The 17,273-nt window shown below is 44.8% G+C and overlaps 1 long non-coding RNA gene across 3 annotated transcripts in view; it reads right to left on the bottom strand.

Moving 5' to 3' along the window:
- Window positions 1-12,680, bottom strand: part of LOC138246207 (uncharacterized) — an 89,597-nt gene extending 76,917 nt beyond the window's left edge. Inside the window, exons 1-3 of one of the 3 annotated variants that reach the window (XR_011194250.1) lie at window positions 11,297-12,680; window positions 11,131-11,174; window positions 6,179-6,332 (exon numbers count right to left, since the gene is read on the bottom strand). This is a non-coding gene — a long non-coding RNA (uncharacterized lncRNA). Of the gene's footprint in view, window positions 1-6,178; window positions 6,333-11,130 lie in introns of all 3 variants that reach the window. The other 2 variants (XR_011194251.1, XR_011194249.1) reach the window with 2 other exon arrangements.
- Between the last annotated feature and the right edge of the window lie 4,593 nt (window positions 12,681-17,273).

Below are 17,273 nucleotides of genomic sequence, written 5' to 3'. Positions count from 1 at the left end.
TCCAGGCTAGTGTCAGGGGCCCCTTGTTGTGCCACAGTGTCCCTCCTGGTGTTGACGAATTCCTTCAGCAACCTTACAATGGTGCCCAGGGTGGAATTGATGGATTTTAGTTCCTCCCTGAAGCCCAGATACTGTTCCTCCTGCGGCCGCTGGGTCTCCTGAAACTTGGCCAGTACCGTTGCCATTGTCTCCTGGGAATGGTTGTAGGCTTCCATGATGTTGGAGAGGGCCTCGTGGAGAGTGGGTTCCCTGGGCCTGCCCTCCCCATGTCGCACAGCAGCCCTCCCTGTGTTCCTGGGCCTCTGTCCCCTGAACCGTGTGCCCACTACCACTGCCCCCAGGTCCCTGGTGTTGGGGTGGTGGGTTAGCCTGGTTTCCCTGTAGTGGTGGACACACTGCTGATTGACGTGTCCTGGGAACAGAGGGATGGGCCCGCTGGGTGGGTGCTGTGCTGGTGTTTCCAGAGGGGGGAAGCTCTGTAGTGGCCTGTGCCAGTGTGAGGGGAACCGACTGTCCTGAGGTCCCAGATGGGCCGGGCTGGTCATCTAGATCCAGTTGGACAGAGCTGGTGTCATCACTGTGGTCCTCTTGTGTGGGTGGAGTGGACATGTCTGGACCCTCCTGTCCCGTGACGTTGGGTAGGGGTCCTGCAGGGGTGTAAAGGCATGATTATTGCATCTGTCTGTGCCATGGTGTGAAATGGGTGGGTGACCCTGTACCCCAGTGCTTGCATTCCTGTGTAGGACCTTGTGTGATAATGGTTTAGGGGGGTGTATGGGTATGTGCAGTGGACATGCTTTGGTGATGGGTGTCCATGCTTTGGTGTTACATGCAGGGCTTGGGTTTGGGATGTGTGGTTTGTGATATTGGGACATACGTGAGGAGTTGGAGTGATGGGGGTGAGGGCGAGGGTGGGTGTATGTGATAGCATGCAGGTGGGTGGGGGATAAAGTAGTGAAAGATTTGCCTTACCAGAGTCCATTCCTCCAGCTACTCCTGCGAGGCCCTCAGGATGCAGTATAGCCAAGACCTGCTCCTCCCATGTAGTGAGTTCTGGGGGAGGAAGTGGTGGTCCGCCGCCAGTCCTCTGAACCGTAAGGTGATGTCTAGAGACCACGGAATGCACCTTCCCCTGTAGGTTGTTCCACCTCTTCCTGATGTCATCCCATGTTCTTGGGTGCTGTCCCTCTGCGTTGACCCTGTCCACGATTCTTCGCCATAGCTCTGTCTTCCTAGCTATGGTGGTGTGCTGCACCTGTGATCCGAATAGCTGTGGCTCTACCCGGATGACTTCCTCCACCATGACCCTGAACTCCTCCTCAGAGAACCTGGGGTGTCTTTGCGGGCCATGGGGTGGTGTGGGTGGTGTGTGGGGTGGTGTGGGTTGTGATGTGTGGGGTGATATTTAGAGGTGTGTTGTGTGAGGTGCTTAGATGTTGTGTGAGTGATGGTGTAGGGTGCCTGTGGATGCTTTTGTTCTTTCTGGTGGTGTCTCTCTCTCTGGCCTTCTGTTGCAATTGTTGACGTAAGGGTTTGTGGGTGATGTGGGTGTGTGTTTTATATTGTATTGGATGGGTGGGAGTGGTGTGTGTATGTGTATCAGGTGTGTGTATTTTGAACTGTCCAATGTGGATGTGTTTGGTAAATGTGTGTGTATTTTGAGCGCGGCGGTGTGTACCGCCAATAGAATACCGCGGTTGAAAGACCGCCACGTGGATTCGTGAGTCGTGATAGTGTGGGCGTATTCCTGTTGGCGTGACGGTGGAGGTTTTGTTATCACCAGTTTATCACTGACCTTTGGTGTGGCTGACTTGTGTGGGTGTCTGGATTTTGGCGGATTCCGAGCTGTGGGTCATAAATACTGTGGTGGAATTCTGCGGCCGCGGCGGTGTGTTGGCAGTCTTCTGCATGGCAGTAAGCTGCTTTTACCGCCAATGTTGTAATGACCCCCACAATCTGCAATGGCAGTGTGCATGTGTTAGGTGAGGGGTCCCTTAGGGTGGCACAACACATGCTGCAGCCCTTAGGGACCTTTCCTGGTCACAGGGCCCTTGGTACCACTGGCACCTTTTATAAGGGACTTATCTTTGTGCCAGGGGTGTGCCAATTGCGGAAACAATGGTACATTCTTAATGAAAGAACACTAGAGCTGGGGCCTGGTTAGCAGGATCTCATCACACTCTCAGTCAAGTCAGCATCAATAGCAGGCAAAAAGTGGGGGAGGGGTAACTGCAACAAGGAGCCATTTTCCTACAGAACCCTATCAATGTGTATGCAGCACCTCGTTCAACACACCACTCATACAGATAAGGAAACCAAGATATCTTGAGATCTTGGATTTAGACGAATCTGATAACCAACCAATCCAAACAATAAAACTTCAAACGCGTTTACAAATATGCATATACACCAAAACAACAGTAATCAATCCACCAATTGAACCCACAATCATCATTGCATATCCAGATCACTTACAACAGAAATCCATTGCTCAAACACATGCTCCAACATACATCACAAATACATACACCACACACAGATCAGCTTACCCTTTTCTTACTTACACTTAAATTCGTTCAGGAACACACAACAACATAATGACTTGCTATACAATTGTCAGCAGACTTTGACATCAGAATATTTGGCAAATTTCCAAACACTGCTTTCTCCTTTGGATTGGGCATTAATGACCAGGAAATCATGAGAAATCTTTTGCTGTACTCTAGGGGTTCTCCATAAAAGAGGAGATGCTCTTATGCAACTACCCTCTGCTACCATTTTTCTATATTCTAATGTATCCCTCTTAGAAATGGGGTCTTTGGTTGACAGTCAGGTTACCCCCTGTTCAAGCAAGGACCCCGACTCTAGTCAGGGTAAAAGAGAATCACCCTCAGCTAACCCCTGCGTACTCCCTTGGTAGCTTGGCAGAGCAATAGGCTTAACTTCAGAGTGCTAGGTGTAAAGTATTTGTACCAACATACACAGCAACTTAATGAAAATACTACAAAATGACACAACACCAGTTTAGAAAAATAGGAAATATTTATCTAAACAAAACAAGATCAAAATGACAAAAATCCACAATACACAAGTCAAGTTATTAATAAAAATGCAAAAAGAGTCTTTAAGTAGTTTCATACACACACTAACACTGTTAGCGTCAAAATGTACCTTGGGTGCGTCAAAAATAACCTCGCACAGGTGAGTCCGCGTCAAAAAGGGCTTGCAATGCGTTGATTCCACTCACAAGCGGGACCTTGCACCGTTTCTCCTTTCGCCTGGTAGGGGCGTGTCGTTTCTTCTCTCCGCAGGAGAGCGATGCGTCGATCCGGTCAGCAATCTCGGGTCCGGGCAGGCCTTGCGCTGTTTTTGCACACACAACGATAGTTTGCGTCAGAAATCCAGCCGCACGATGATCCGAAAACCACGCAGCATGGGTCGCGATCGCCCAGCCTCCAACAGCGATGCTGCCCGTCGTTTCTCCTGCTCTGTGCGCCGATTCTTCAGTCGAGCTTCAGGCGTGTGTCGATTCTCAGCCGCAGAGCTGGCGGCGTGTCGTTTCTTTAGCCGCAGATCGGAGTTGTGTCGATCTTTTCCCCGCACTGTGCTCTGTGCGTGGATTTCTTCCTCTTAGGCTGCCAGCTTCTCCTTTCAGGGTCCCAGGAACTGGATGGGCACCACAGGGCAGAGTAGGAGTCTCTCCAGAGACTCCAGGTGCTGGCAGAGAGAAGTCTTTGCTGTCCCTGAGACTTCAAACAACAGGAGGCAGTTCTAAATCAAGCCCTTGGAGATATCTTCTCAAGGTGGAAGGCACACAAAGTCCAGTCTTTGCCCTCTTACTCTGGCAGAAGCAGCAACTGCAGGATAGCTCCACAAAGCACAGTCACAGGCAGGGTAGCTCTTCTTCCTCCGCTCTTCAGCTCTTCTCCAGGCAGAGGTTCCTCTTGTTTCCAGAAGTGTTTCTAAAGTCTGTGGTTTTGGGTGCCCTTCTTATAACCAATTTCTCCTTTGAAGTAGGCCTACTTTAAAGTAAAGTCTCTTTTGAATGTGAAATCCTGCCTTGCCCAGGCCAGGCCCCAGACACGCACCAGGGGCTTGGAGACTGCATTGTGCGAGGGCAGGCACAGCCCTTTCAGGTGTGAGTGACCACTCCTCCTCTACTCCCTCCTAGCACAGATGGCTCCTCAGGAAATGCAGACTACACCCCAGCTCCCTTTGTGTCACTGTCTAATGTGAGGTGCAACCAGCCCAACTGTCAAACTGACCCAGACAGGGAATCCACAAACAGGCAGAGTCACAGAAATGGTATAAGCAAGAAAATGCTCACTTTTTTTAAAAGTGGAATTTTCAAACCCACAATCTCAAAAGCAACTTAACTAATAGATGTATTTTTAAATTGTGTGCTCAGAGACCCCAAACTCCACATGTCCATCCACTCCCAAAGGGAATCTACACTTTAATCATATTTAAAGGTAGCCCCCATGTTAACCTATGAGAGGGACAGGCCTTGCAACCGTGAAAACCGAATTTAGCAGTATTTCACTGTCAGGAAATATAAAACACATTACTATATGTCCTACCTTAACCATACACTGCACCCTGCTCTTGGGGCTACCTGGGGCCTACCTTAGGGGTGCCTTACATGTAAGAAAAGGGTAGGTTTAGGCCTGGCAAGTGGGTACACTTGCCAAGTCGAATTTACAGTTAAAACTGCTCATGCAGACACTGCAGTGCAGGTCTGAGACATGATTACAGAGCTACTTTTGTGGGTGGCACAACCAGTGCTTCAGGCCCACGAGTAGCATTTGATTTACAGGCCCTGGCACCTCTAGTGCACCTTACTAGGGACTTACTAGTAAATCAAATATGCCAATCATGGATAAACCAATTACATACAATTTACACAGATAGCATATGCACTTTAGCACTGATTAGCAGCGGTAAAGTGCTCAGAGATCAAAAGCCAACAGCAACAGGTCAGAAAAAATAGGAGGCAGGAGGCAAAAAGAATGGGGATGACCCTGCATAAGCAAAAAAGTCCAATTTAGAATCCCTCCAAAATGTACCTCTAAAGGTTCCGCTCCAGCACACTAGATGTTGCAATATGAGTCACCACCCTCCTCATTAGGCATCAGAAAAATTAACAGAGTAATAACTATCTGGGACCACTCAATAACGGAGTTCTAGATCAAGGAAAAGTTATAGGGTTTTATTGCAAAAAATCTTAAATTAAGCATTACAGGAAAATACAAAATGTGCCACGAGGCTCAGATACATATGTAGAAATCACTATTATTCTAAGTCCCAAAAAGCAGCCAAAATCATAAACAGCATCTCTAACAGAAAATGAAGTCAGTCCCTAGAGTCCTGTGAGGGAAACAAAAGGTCTCTGGCCCACCCCAAAAACCAAGGTTTTTCATACACATTTTATGAATTGATAATAAGCAAGAGCTGCAAATTCAGCATGGCATGACTAGTCATAACACATATTGAGCAAAACATAATTAAGATTGTCACAAGTACACATATAACACTAACCAGTTCCTGAAAGCAAAACCCCAGCAGCTTTGGCAACAACAGTGTTGCCCAAAGATGCACAACACAATATGAAACATTTTTCAAACAAAGACCCATACTTTGGTGTATTCTAGCAGGCCCACATTGGAACTTCTGGTACATACAGTCAGAGCACAAAGAAAGTTTCACTCACAAAACAGGCTCCCTAAGCAAAATAACTAGTTGCATCACAGTGCCCTGAACACTGTGGGGGAGAAAACGCCCGCAGGGGGAAATTGGTTGTGAGGGGTAATGAGCAGGAGGAAGATGAACAGAACACCAGAACTGCATCCATGTTAACACAGTGGAGTATCTCTAAAAATGTGACACAGCTAAAATACATCAATAAACATATTATAAAGATAACCTATTAAAATAGTTTCAAGTGTAACAATAATTATTATTATTCAAAAATACGTTGAAACCCAAACTTTTACATTTAATAAAAGCTACTACATCACCATTCTGGTGTTCACTGCATCTCAGTACAGACACACTGGACACGATACTGGCGGAATCAATCACAGTAATCAGAGATGATAGGAAACAGAGGGCTCTGGTTTGCACAGCCTCACTATAAAGGGCCCCTGCCTGTGAGAGTTTCCCCCCTGCCACCACTTACAGCAAGTAGCAGGTCTCCAGGGCCCACTTCACTGCATGGTTTTCTCCAAGCGCTGCAAGGCCTGAGGTAAATAAGACTGCAAGAGACTCTGCCGTACAGCTCTCCATTGAACATCGGCTCCATTTAGCTTCGCACTGTCACTACCACAGGCATCCTAGAAATATAAGAGAGATTAATAAAGGCCAGCAGACTAATCGCAAGATACACAGCCTGGGATTGCTTGAACCCAGAGCCTGGGTGGTTATGGGAATTATCACAGCTGAGTGGCATGGGACAGCAAAAAAAGAACAAGAAGGGCAAGAAACCTATGCCCCAGCAAAAGGCAGCAAGCAGACCCAGAAAAGCAGAGGTTCACAGGATTGCCATAGCTCATTCCAAGAGTGAGCACAGACAGGAGAAATGGCAGATGGACAATAAGGAAATCAAGCCTGGTATACAAGCCCCCACCAATCCTGCCATGGCCGACCTCTTGCAGCCATACAAGGACAAAGTGGGGCCCAGTGCACATGTCAAAAAGCACATTGCTGTCATTGAGCGAGCTGGCCAATCGCGCCACACCAGCGCCTTTCTGGAAAACACAGCTGAGCAAGTTAAGGGCCTTATTTATATGTTGGCGGTACGTATACTCAACTGCGACAGAGTTTACATATCACCAACAAGAAGGTCTGCCCACTCGATTTAAATGTGAGCTGACCTTCGTTTGGCTTCATCGGTGACTACTCCGTCGCCGCCATAGCCAAACCTCTCTGACAGAGCAACAAAGTAAGGGCCATCCAGGAAATGGCTACATTTTCACCCATCCAATCAGGCAAACCCTGGCAGTGAAGGACAGTAAAAAGCAAATTATGTTCCCACTGCCATGGGCGATGACTCCCATGGTGAGGGGAGCATTGCGTTTATTTATTTTTTTCAGAAAGAAAATCCCATTTTGGGACATTCTTTTTGAAACTAAAAACAAAATATTGTTTGGTGTAAGGTTGAGTCATGCAGACACAGCCCTGCACCAAACAGCATATTGCATTGACGGGAACCATCATTAAGGTGGCTCCTTCCAATGCTTTATAAATGATTGACAGCTTTGTGGACATTTATAAATTTGGAAGTCGGGTCCTCCACCAGGGCTAAGGAGGTATTTACACCGTCACCCTGTTGGAACAACGCCCGACCGCCAACATATAAATGAGGCCCTAATTATTTACTTCAGGGAGAAGACAGCAGCAGCACCCTGTGGCCAAGAGATCATTATTGCTCCATTCCAACAGCGAAAACATATCCAAACTTTTTGAGAATCTGAACAACATTACTATGAAGCAGCATTTGCCATACTGAACATGTACTTTGACCCACAAATCAACCTGGATTATGAAAGATTCGACCTACGCCAGGCAAAACAATGACAAGATGAGACCACAGATGGGTTCTAGACTTGGCTGCGTGAAATGGTCAATGCATGCAAGCAAGACAACCTGCAGAAAGAGGACTGCACAGACATAATACAGGGTTGCCGGTCAGCCAATCTCCCACACCTCATCCTACAGGAGCCTGGCATGAAGCTAGAGAATAGGTTACTCCTTGCACGTGCTCATGAACTATTGAATAGCTGGGCTAAATAAATAGTAAAGGTGCTGTTGAAATTAGGCCCCAAACCTTAGCCAGATCCAACCCTGAAAGTCAAGGAGGAAACTGCCCTTCTAACTTAAAAAGCACAGCCATCATGACTGCCTAGCACACCCGGTTTGCCACCGACCACCTGTGAATATTGCAGCCGAAATCCACACCCTTTACAACAAGTACCAGCATAAAGCAAATCCCGCTCTAAATGTGTCAAGTTGAATCGCTTTGTGCATGTGTGTAAAGGGGTCGGCAGCAGATGCCCACCAAGTGATGAAGGAACTCCATCACTTGGCCAGGCTGTCACAACCATCTCAAGATGGCAGGGAGATGTGCTCACTGAAGGGGAAAAGGCATATAAAAAAGGAGAAAGAGGAAGAAGACAAATTCCTGATATCATACACATAACAGGGGGAAAAGGTTGAAGAAGGCCGCAACCTGTCTGTGAAATTGAAGTTGTCGGGCTTCACACTCAGTACTCATAGACTCAGGGGCCTTGGCAAATGTCATGGACTATGAACCATACAGAGTCCTCTTTGTCCGTCCCTGGCTCCACCTCACCAAGACGAAGATCTATGCATATGAAGGACAAAACCACTGCCCCTGGAAGGAACATTTGTGGAGACAATTCAACACATAAGTAACTACTGGAAAGAACATTTTATGTTACCACTGGAAAAGGTAGCAGTCTGTCCAGCTGGGACCTAGGACTGGTTTCATTCTCACACCATGTTCATAGCTGCTAAACAGAACTTTTACTCAGAGACTTTGAACATTTATTCAGAGGACTAGGGTGCTTAAAGAGCTACCAATTCAAATTATTCATTGACAAGACAATCAAATCCATAGCACTACAGCACTAGTGAGTACCCTTTCATCTGAGTGCGTAGGTGGAAGAAGAGCAGGAGAGGCTTTACAAGATGATTGTCATGGAAAAGGTATCCCGGCTGACCCTGTGGGTGTTGCCGATGATAATAACTCGCAAATCAAACCAAGGTTAGTAAGAATATACATCAACATGAGACTCCTCAACCGGGCCATCTAGCTCGAACATTGTATAATACAAACAATGGATGATATTATTACTGACCTCAGAGGGGCACAGTGGTTCACAAAAATTGACCTGAACTTGGGGTACCACCAACTGCTATTAAGCCCCATCAGCCAATACATCACCACATCCTCGACACACTCAGACCCGAGATGGTGCAAGAAACTAAACTTCAGGATTTCTTTGGCAGCCAAGGTAATCCAGAATAAGGTGAGACATACAATGTCCGGACTCCAGGGTGTTATCAATATCAGAGATTACATACCTATCTACTCTAGATCCATGGAGGAGCACCATGAACAAGTGAAAGCCACACTGCAAAGAATTTCAGACTGTGACCTCACTCTTCATTGAGACAAATGGCACTTCTTTGAAACACAGATCGAACCCTTGAGGTCCATTTTTTCCTAGGCATTAGAGTAGACCAGAGAAAGTCAGATATCATTCACAAAACTCCCACCTCTGCAACTGAGGTCCAGAGTTTCCTGTAAATGGCTAATTATTGATGTCTAATCTTGCAATGCTGATTAAACCACTAAGGTCCTCACGCAAGCCCATGCCAGGACGCCTGCTTGCATCTCTAAGTACCTCTCCTGTATTCCTTTTGGCGTCCTCCGGTAGAGAGAGATAAAGGAAACCACATGGAGTTTCACAAGGAGAGGACCTACTAATAGGATCAAAAGCCAAATGAAGGGTGAGATTAATAAATAATTACCCTAAAACAGAATATGATGACTGACTGGTGCTACCTATAGCAAATTGACAGTCCTGATGATGACCCCTGGATAGATTAATCTACATAAAAGGGGTCGAAACGTCAACATTTTGACATTGGGGATTTTTTGTGAGAGACTAGAATAGTGACTTCTGGACTTCTGGAGTAATATGAGTCCACCTATGGAAGATCACAGAAAACGTATGTTTTAACCACATTTTGTATATAATGCACAGAGCACATTTGCACAGGCAATTTTCACTTCATTCACTTTCACTGCGCCGTCACTATAGGAGCACCATAATGATTTAATTCAAAGTATAAGAATGACAGTTTTTTACTAAAAATATGCTATAATATAATAAAATATGAATTGGTGACAACATTTTCACATGGTTGAAGATTGTTTAAAAGTTGTTTCCCAGGAAGACAAGGGTCTTACTTCCCCCTACAGGGCAATTGTTTATTTTGCTCATGATAATATCTAGCCATTTAAGTCAACAAACTGTTAGGCAGAACCACTTGTCCCTCTCCTGATACCCATATGTCATCCTCACGTTGAACACATTTTAACTTCAACCAATTTTTCCTTTCCTCCGTGTCAACATTTTCTTGAAGTGCTTTCAGTTCTTCCAATGTGTAAATTATATGCAAAGCATAACTGGTACAATATTCGTCTTCAGGTAACAATTCCCATTTGTCTTTGAACGATATACAGTTCAATGCGTAAAACCTTGTGACTTGATCTGCATATCCATTTCCCATATGCACAAAGGCCCTCATTATGACATTGGCGGTGAATCCCACTTACCCCCATGCCGACTGCCGCAAACATAATGCTGCCGCAGCGGATAACTGCCAAACATATTATGACACACACATACCAATCTGTCACTATACAGCCTATAGGAAAGTACCATCTTGCCTGGCATTTTTACTTGTGTTCAATACAAAGGAGGGACTGGGAGATTACTGGTCCAGTGTACAGTCTCCCAAACTGAACTATGAATTAAATAGGTACACTGTTCCAAAACTGTTTTGAGAGTGATAAAGATGCAGGGTCGGGATCAGTCAGGAATATCAATGATATCAGGAGAGCCCTCAAGCACCCATGAGGGTGACAATTTTCATCACTGGGCTATCTCCTCGTCAGACTGGTGCTGCAATGTCTGGCGTACCACCCCGGCAACCGGGATGGTGCTGAACCGAAGGCAATTTGCCAGGTTAGGGCCTGAAACGAATACTGACTGTGAAAGCAGAAAAACATTTTTTGTGAATAAGTGGAGGAGAGAATGAGAGAGTTACAATTAGCTCTGAACCTTAAACATCACTTTAATGAGTCAGGGAAAAGGTTCAGGCCAAGGTTAAAATCATACAGAGTGCCTGCGGGAATAATGTTCCGCTACACTCTACAGAGGGAAAAAGGTAGTGTACCTAATCCTGTCGAAATATGGTCAACATGTTTTGCGTCTTAATGGTCAACGAATGATCCCATGACGCTTCATCAGGACCCAGAATACTACTTCTCCTATCCAAAATTTGCACACAAAAAAAAAGTGCTAAGATGTCACTTACAGAATGAAGACAAGTTGTCAGCGTCAGTTGGTCAATCAGTCGCCCTGCATAATAGTGAAAATGAAAAATGTATATTAGTGCAAAAGTACAAAGAAACGTACAGTGTAGTGTGGTCACAGCACTCAAAACCCAGTGTGTCGCAATCAAACATTAAAGAAAGGCTTACCATCCCATAGTCGAGAATGAGCTTCCTAGGAACGCGCTAGCCACAACCAAAGGAGAATTACTAGACATGGAAACAACATAACAAGTAAATGCAATGTATGTTGATATATTTTGAAAAAATTGAAGGGAGCGCCAAATACAAGTAGTGAAACAGGTCATTTAACTTGAAAATAAAACGGAAACTGTCAAACGTTCAGCAGATGTAATTTGAAACCAAACCACAGTTAAGGGGTTAATACTGTTAGAAGTCAATGTCTTAATCAAAGGTACTAGTCCAAGCATTGGACCCTATATAGAGCGCTCTGAAGTACTAAAGATAACAGTAAAAAATGGTCATGTAATGAAGGCTAAATAAAGCCTTGTGACGTCGAGTTTAGGAATTGTCAAAGCAGTTATTGAAAAAACACTGTGTACATCCTGAAAACAGACCTCATAAGAAGAGAGGCAAATGTTGAAAGCCCTCTATCGAAGTCGACTGACTTTTTCTATCCCCCGGTCGAACAGAAGACCTGCCCTCTGCCGCGCACCTGCAAACACTGGTGCAGCGCAGAGGTGCTGTTTATATGCAGATGAAAAGACGCGTCCAGTCGCGCCTGTATACGGCAGCAACCAGGTCGTTGCTCGCCGGAAAAGTAATACACATGAAAGAGGGACATCTCTCATCATGTCTGGCGGCCATCTTGGAACATCTAGCCTCGTCTGCTACAATGGGCCAAGAAGGCTAAAAGACGTTAAAAGCCCGGTACTGCATGAAATGTAAGGGCTTATATCGGCGTGTGAACGTTCTTTTATTATAAGGGAATATACCAACTGTTTTAAAACCTGGCAGGAAAGGACACAAACATCGGCTAGTATTCGAGCAATTGAAGAACAAAAAACAAAAGAGGGTTATTAGTCGAGTTCTTATTATAGTATGACGGCGGCCATCTTACTAATGGTAGTGTGCCCCAAACAAATGTTGTATGAAAGGGAGCCATCAAAATTAAAAGAAAAAGAAAAATATGAGAATAAGGTGCAAATAGTTGAATTATAACAAAACTGCCAAACTTGACAGCTCATGACTGGGTTCCGAAAGCTGGGTCTACAACCTATAGAACAAAGCAGTATGGGTCCTCAAATACAATAATCTGCAGAGGCACTATAGAAATAAGGTCCCTGTTCAATAGTTAGAAATTAAGATCGGGCATTAGATCAATCCAAGGATCATGAAGATGGGTTATGATCAAGATAAGGTGACAATTTAGGGTGTCAAAGTATTCCAAAGGATCTCGTCATTTAAACCTTCATTGTAAGTTTTGAGTCTGAATACCCATCGTTGTTCAATTTTGAATAAATATTTAGGATCATTACTGTTGTATCTCGGTACCTGTAGTACAATCCACCAGAAATCGTCAGGGTCATGGTTGGTTTCTAATGCTCCAATGTTCGTTGATCCTCTGTTTTACCGGACGGGTTGTCATCCCAACATACTTCAAATTGCAAGGACAGGAGATCAAGTAAATGCACTGTCGTGTGTTACAGTTGGTGTGTTTTTTCAGGTACCAAGTACCATAATGTTCCAAGTCTAGGCTTTCGATTAATTTTGTAAGTGGGCAAACATTACAGGAGCCACATGGGTAATGACCAGTGACCGGGGGCAAGTTCCATAAAGTAGATTGTCTAACTACGTCCTGTTGTGGGCGAGGGCGCGTGTGGACAACCAGATCTTGTATATTGGGAGATCTTTTGAAAGCAAACAGGGGCCTCGGGATCTGGGTGCCGCCACTCTGTAGAATATTCCAACGTTTGCTGATGAGTTTTTTTACAGAGTTGGACAGAGGGGTGTACGTGGAAACACACGTCAAACGATTTTATGGTTCCCTGAGCACAGGTGCCAATAGTGCATCTCTATGATTATTACGAGCCCTCTGATATGCAGTATTAATAATACTCTTAGGATAACGTCAATTGGTCAGTTTCTGTTTAAGATCAAGAGCCTGAGTGTCAAAGGACTGGACTGAACTACAATTACGACGTAGCCTAAGAAATTGGCCAACAGGTAGATTGTGACGCAGGGCCTTAGGGTGGTGGCTATCGTACAAAAGTAAGCTGTTACGGTCGGTACTCTTGTGAAAGGTGTCAGTTATAAGTTTGCGGTTGTCAATCTTGATCACAAGATCCAAAAAGGAAACCTGTGTGGATGAAGCATGGGCAGTAAATCTCAAAAAGGGGTCCAAGGTGTTGACCCAGTGAGTAAAGTTATCCACATCCTCGAGAGGACCCTGCCAAATGATGCCAAATGATGAGAATATCATCTATATATCTCCGCCACCAAGTGATATTGTCGTGAAAGGGATTGGATGTTGGTAAGATAAACATTTTTTCAAAGTTAAACATGTACAGGAAGGCCAGACTTGGTGCGAACGTGCTGCCCATAGAAGTACCTCGAATCTGATGGAACAGAGAGTCTTCAAATTGAAAAAGTTATTTTTCATAGCCAGTGTCGCACATTGCATCACAAACTGAACTGGGGTTGGAGATGACCATGAACTTGCAAGGAGAGCAGACTCCACAACTTGTAAAGCCGCTTCTTGCGTGATGTTAGTATACAGAGCCTCTACATCCAAAGTAATGAGGGCTTGAACTTGGGTACTGGAGTTAATGGTTTCAATCAGATTCAGGACATGTTTTGTGTCCTTAAGGAAGGCGCTTGAATCTTTCACCAGTGGTTGGAGAAAAAAGTCACAGAAGACAGACAAGGGCTCCAACACTGAACCAATGCCTGAGACAATAGGGTGGCCGGGAGGAGGAATGGTACCCTTATGTATCTTGGGCAGGCAGTAGAAATAAGGAGTATGGGGGTGTACTGTGTCAAGGAACTCCGCTTCTTTAGGGGAGATCCAAGAATTGCAGCGAGCTTCTTCAATCATACTCCTAATTTGTGATTGTAAATCATTGGTGGGGTCGTAAGCGAGAGGAGCATAGTATGTTGTGTCACTCAGGAGACCGAGGCATTCGGGCCTGTAGTCTGAGGAATTCATGATCACTATTGCACCTCCCTTGTCTGCTGGTTTTATCACAATTGACTGAAAGACAGATCTTTTAAGGCCTGTCTCTCAGTGGACGGTAGATTAATAAAAGGTCTCTTGGGGCGGACTAAGTCGAGGTCCGCCATAACAGCTTTCTCAAATGCCAAGACCTTGCATGGGAGAGAGTGTTATGGAGGGACAAAAGTGGATGGTTTTCTTAAACCAGTGTCCTCAATCCCAAGGGCCAGGGGACGGTCCAAAAAGAAAAAATGAAGTCGTATTTTCCTGAAGAACTGGGAGAGTTCACAGTTCAGACGGAAAGGATCCTCAGCGGGTGTGGGGACAAAGCCTAAACCTCTGTTCAGGGCTCTTGATTCATAAACCGAGAGTTGTCTATCAGATAAATTAACCACTAGGTCCTCGGTGGGGGGTTCTTGCCCTGGCTCCGGGTGACCATTTGTGGTTCTTCTCTGCCCCAATGGACCCGTCTGCCTCTGCCTCTCCTTCTGCCTCTTCCTCTGCCCTGGCCGCGGCCTAAAAAAGGCACGTAAGGTAACATCGGGCGAGGTTGAAAGAATGGATATGGAGTTTGCCAAAAAAAGGTTGATTAATAGGATACTGTGGTTGGTTATAGAGGGGTTGTTGCATACTGTCATCAGTGCTCCATCCATCCGATGAAGAACTGCTGCTGTAGTTGCGAGTTTTTTTGTTGAACACAGTGGATTCATATGATGAACGAGATAGAGCATCACCCTCAAAATCTTCCTTGATATATGGATAACCTTTTTCTCGATCAAACCTCCTAATATCTTTTTGTAATTTTTAGATCTTCTGTTGAGTCAAGAATTCCTTAGTCTCATTAAGCTCAGAATTAATTTCAAGGAGGCGGCTCTTAAATGATGATAACGTGACTGTCGTTTTTATAGTGCTCTCAATGCAATTTATTTGCACTGTGGTCGATTCGGCTAAACGTTTTGAGGTGTTAATGATCAGAACTAACCAGTCCCTGGTGCATTTCCCTGCGATCTGGGCCCAATCTTTTCTGAATGCCAGATCGTGTAGGAAAATCCTGGGCGTGTTGGAAACCAGGAGACCATTCAGAGCAATATTTGCTCTGAGATATTCCGTCATTATAGTGCCATGCATAATGGTCATAATCAGTTCATGTTTTAAAGAGGAAAGTTTATCCCAATCCTCTTTGAGACTTCCAGAGGGACCAGAGCCTTCATTAGTGAGAATCGAAGGAGCTTGTAAAATAGCCGACACTATCTCATCATCATAACTGAGACCTTGGAAATTCTCCATGGTCAAAGGAGAAAGAAAAAGAAGAAGAAGAAGAAAGATAGGTTCCAAATTGGAACCAGGACGAGTCCCACAGCAAACCTGCTGTCCTAAACTATTCAATACAAAGGAGGGACTGGGAGATTACTGGTCCAGTGTACAGTCTCCCAAACTGAACTATGAATTAAATAGGTACACTGTTCCAAAACTGTTTTGAAAGTGATAAAGATGCAGGGTCGGGATCAGTCAGGAATATCAATGATATCAGGAGAGCCCTCAAGCACCCATGAGGGTGACAAGTTTCATCACTGGGCTATCTCCTCGTCAGACCGGTGCTGCAATGTCTGGCGGACCACCCCGGCAAACGGGATGGTGCTGAACCGAAGGCAATTTGCCAGGTTAGGGTCTGAAACGAATACTGACTGTGAAAGCAGAAAAAAAAATTGGGTGAATAAGTGGAGGAAAGAATGAGAGAGTTAAAATTACAGAGTGCCTGCAGGAATAATGTCCGCTACACTCTACAGAGGGAAAAAGGTAGTGTACCTAATGCTGTTGAAATATGGTCAACATATTTCACGTCTTAATGGTCAACGAATGATCCCATGACGCTTCATCAGGACCCAGAATACTACTTCTTCTATCCAAAATTTGCACACAAAAAAAAAAGTGCTTAGATGTAACTTACAGAATGAAGACAAGTTGTCAACGTCAGTTGGTCAATCAGTCGCCCTGCATAATAGTCAAAATGAAAAATGTATATTAGTGCAAAAGTACAAAGAAACGTACAGTGTAGTGTGGTCACAGCACTCAAAACCCAGTGTGTCGCAATCAAACATTAAAGAAAGGCTTACCATCCAATAGTCGAGAATGAGCTTCTAGGAACACGCTAGCCGCAACCAAAGGAGAATTACTAGACATGGAAACAACATAACAAGTAAATGCAATGTATGTTGATATAGTTTGAAAAAATTGAAGGGAGCGCCAAATACAAGTAGTGAAACAGGTCATTTAACTTGAAAATAAAACGGAAACTGTCAAACGTTCAGCAGATGTAATTTGAAACCAAACCACAGTTAAGGGGTTAATACTGTTTGAAGTCAATGTCTTAATCAAAGGTACTAGTCCAAGCACTGGACCCTATATAGAGCACTCTGAAGTACTAGAGATAACAGTAAAAAATTGTCATGTAATGAAGGCTAAATAAAGCCTTGTGACGTCGAGTTTAGGAATTGTCAAAGCAGTTATTGAAAAAACGCTGTGTACATCCTGAAAACAGACCTCATAAGAAGAGAGGCAAATGTTGAAAGCCCTCTATCGAAGTCGAATTACTTTTTCTATCCCCCGGTCGAACAGAAGACCTGCCCTCTGCCGCGTGCCTGAAAACACTGATGTAGCGCAGAGGTGCTGTTTATATGCAGATGAAAAGACACATCCAGTCGCGTCTGAATCCAGAAGCAACCAGGTCGTTGCTCGCCGGAAAAGTAATAGACATGAAAGAGGGACATCTCTCATCATGTCTGGCGGCCATCTTGGAACATCTAGCCTCGTCTGCTACGATGGGCCAAGAAGGCTAAAAGACATTAAAAGCCCGGTACTGCATGAAATGTAAGGGCTTATATCGGCGTGTGAACGTTCTTTTATTATAAGGGAATATACCAACTGTTTTATAACCTAGCAGGAAAGGACACA

This window comes from Pleurodeles waltl, chromosome 7, assembly GCF_031143425.1.
Source record: "Pleurodeles waltl isolate 20211129_DDA chromosome 7, aPleWal1.hap1.20221129, whole genome shotgun sequence".
NCBI lineage: Eukaryota > Metazoa > Chordata > Amphibia > Caudata > Salamandridae > Pleurodeles > Pleurodeles waltl.
This window is presented reverse-complemented; position numbering and strand designations above follow the sequence as displayed.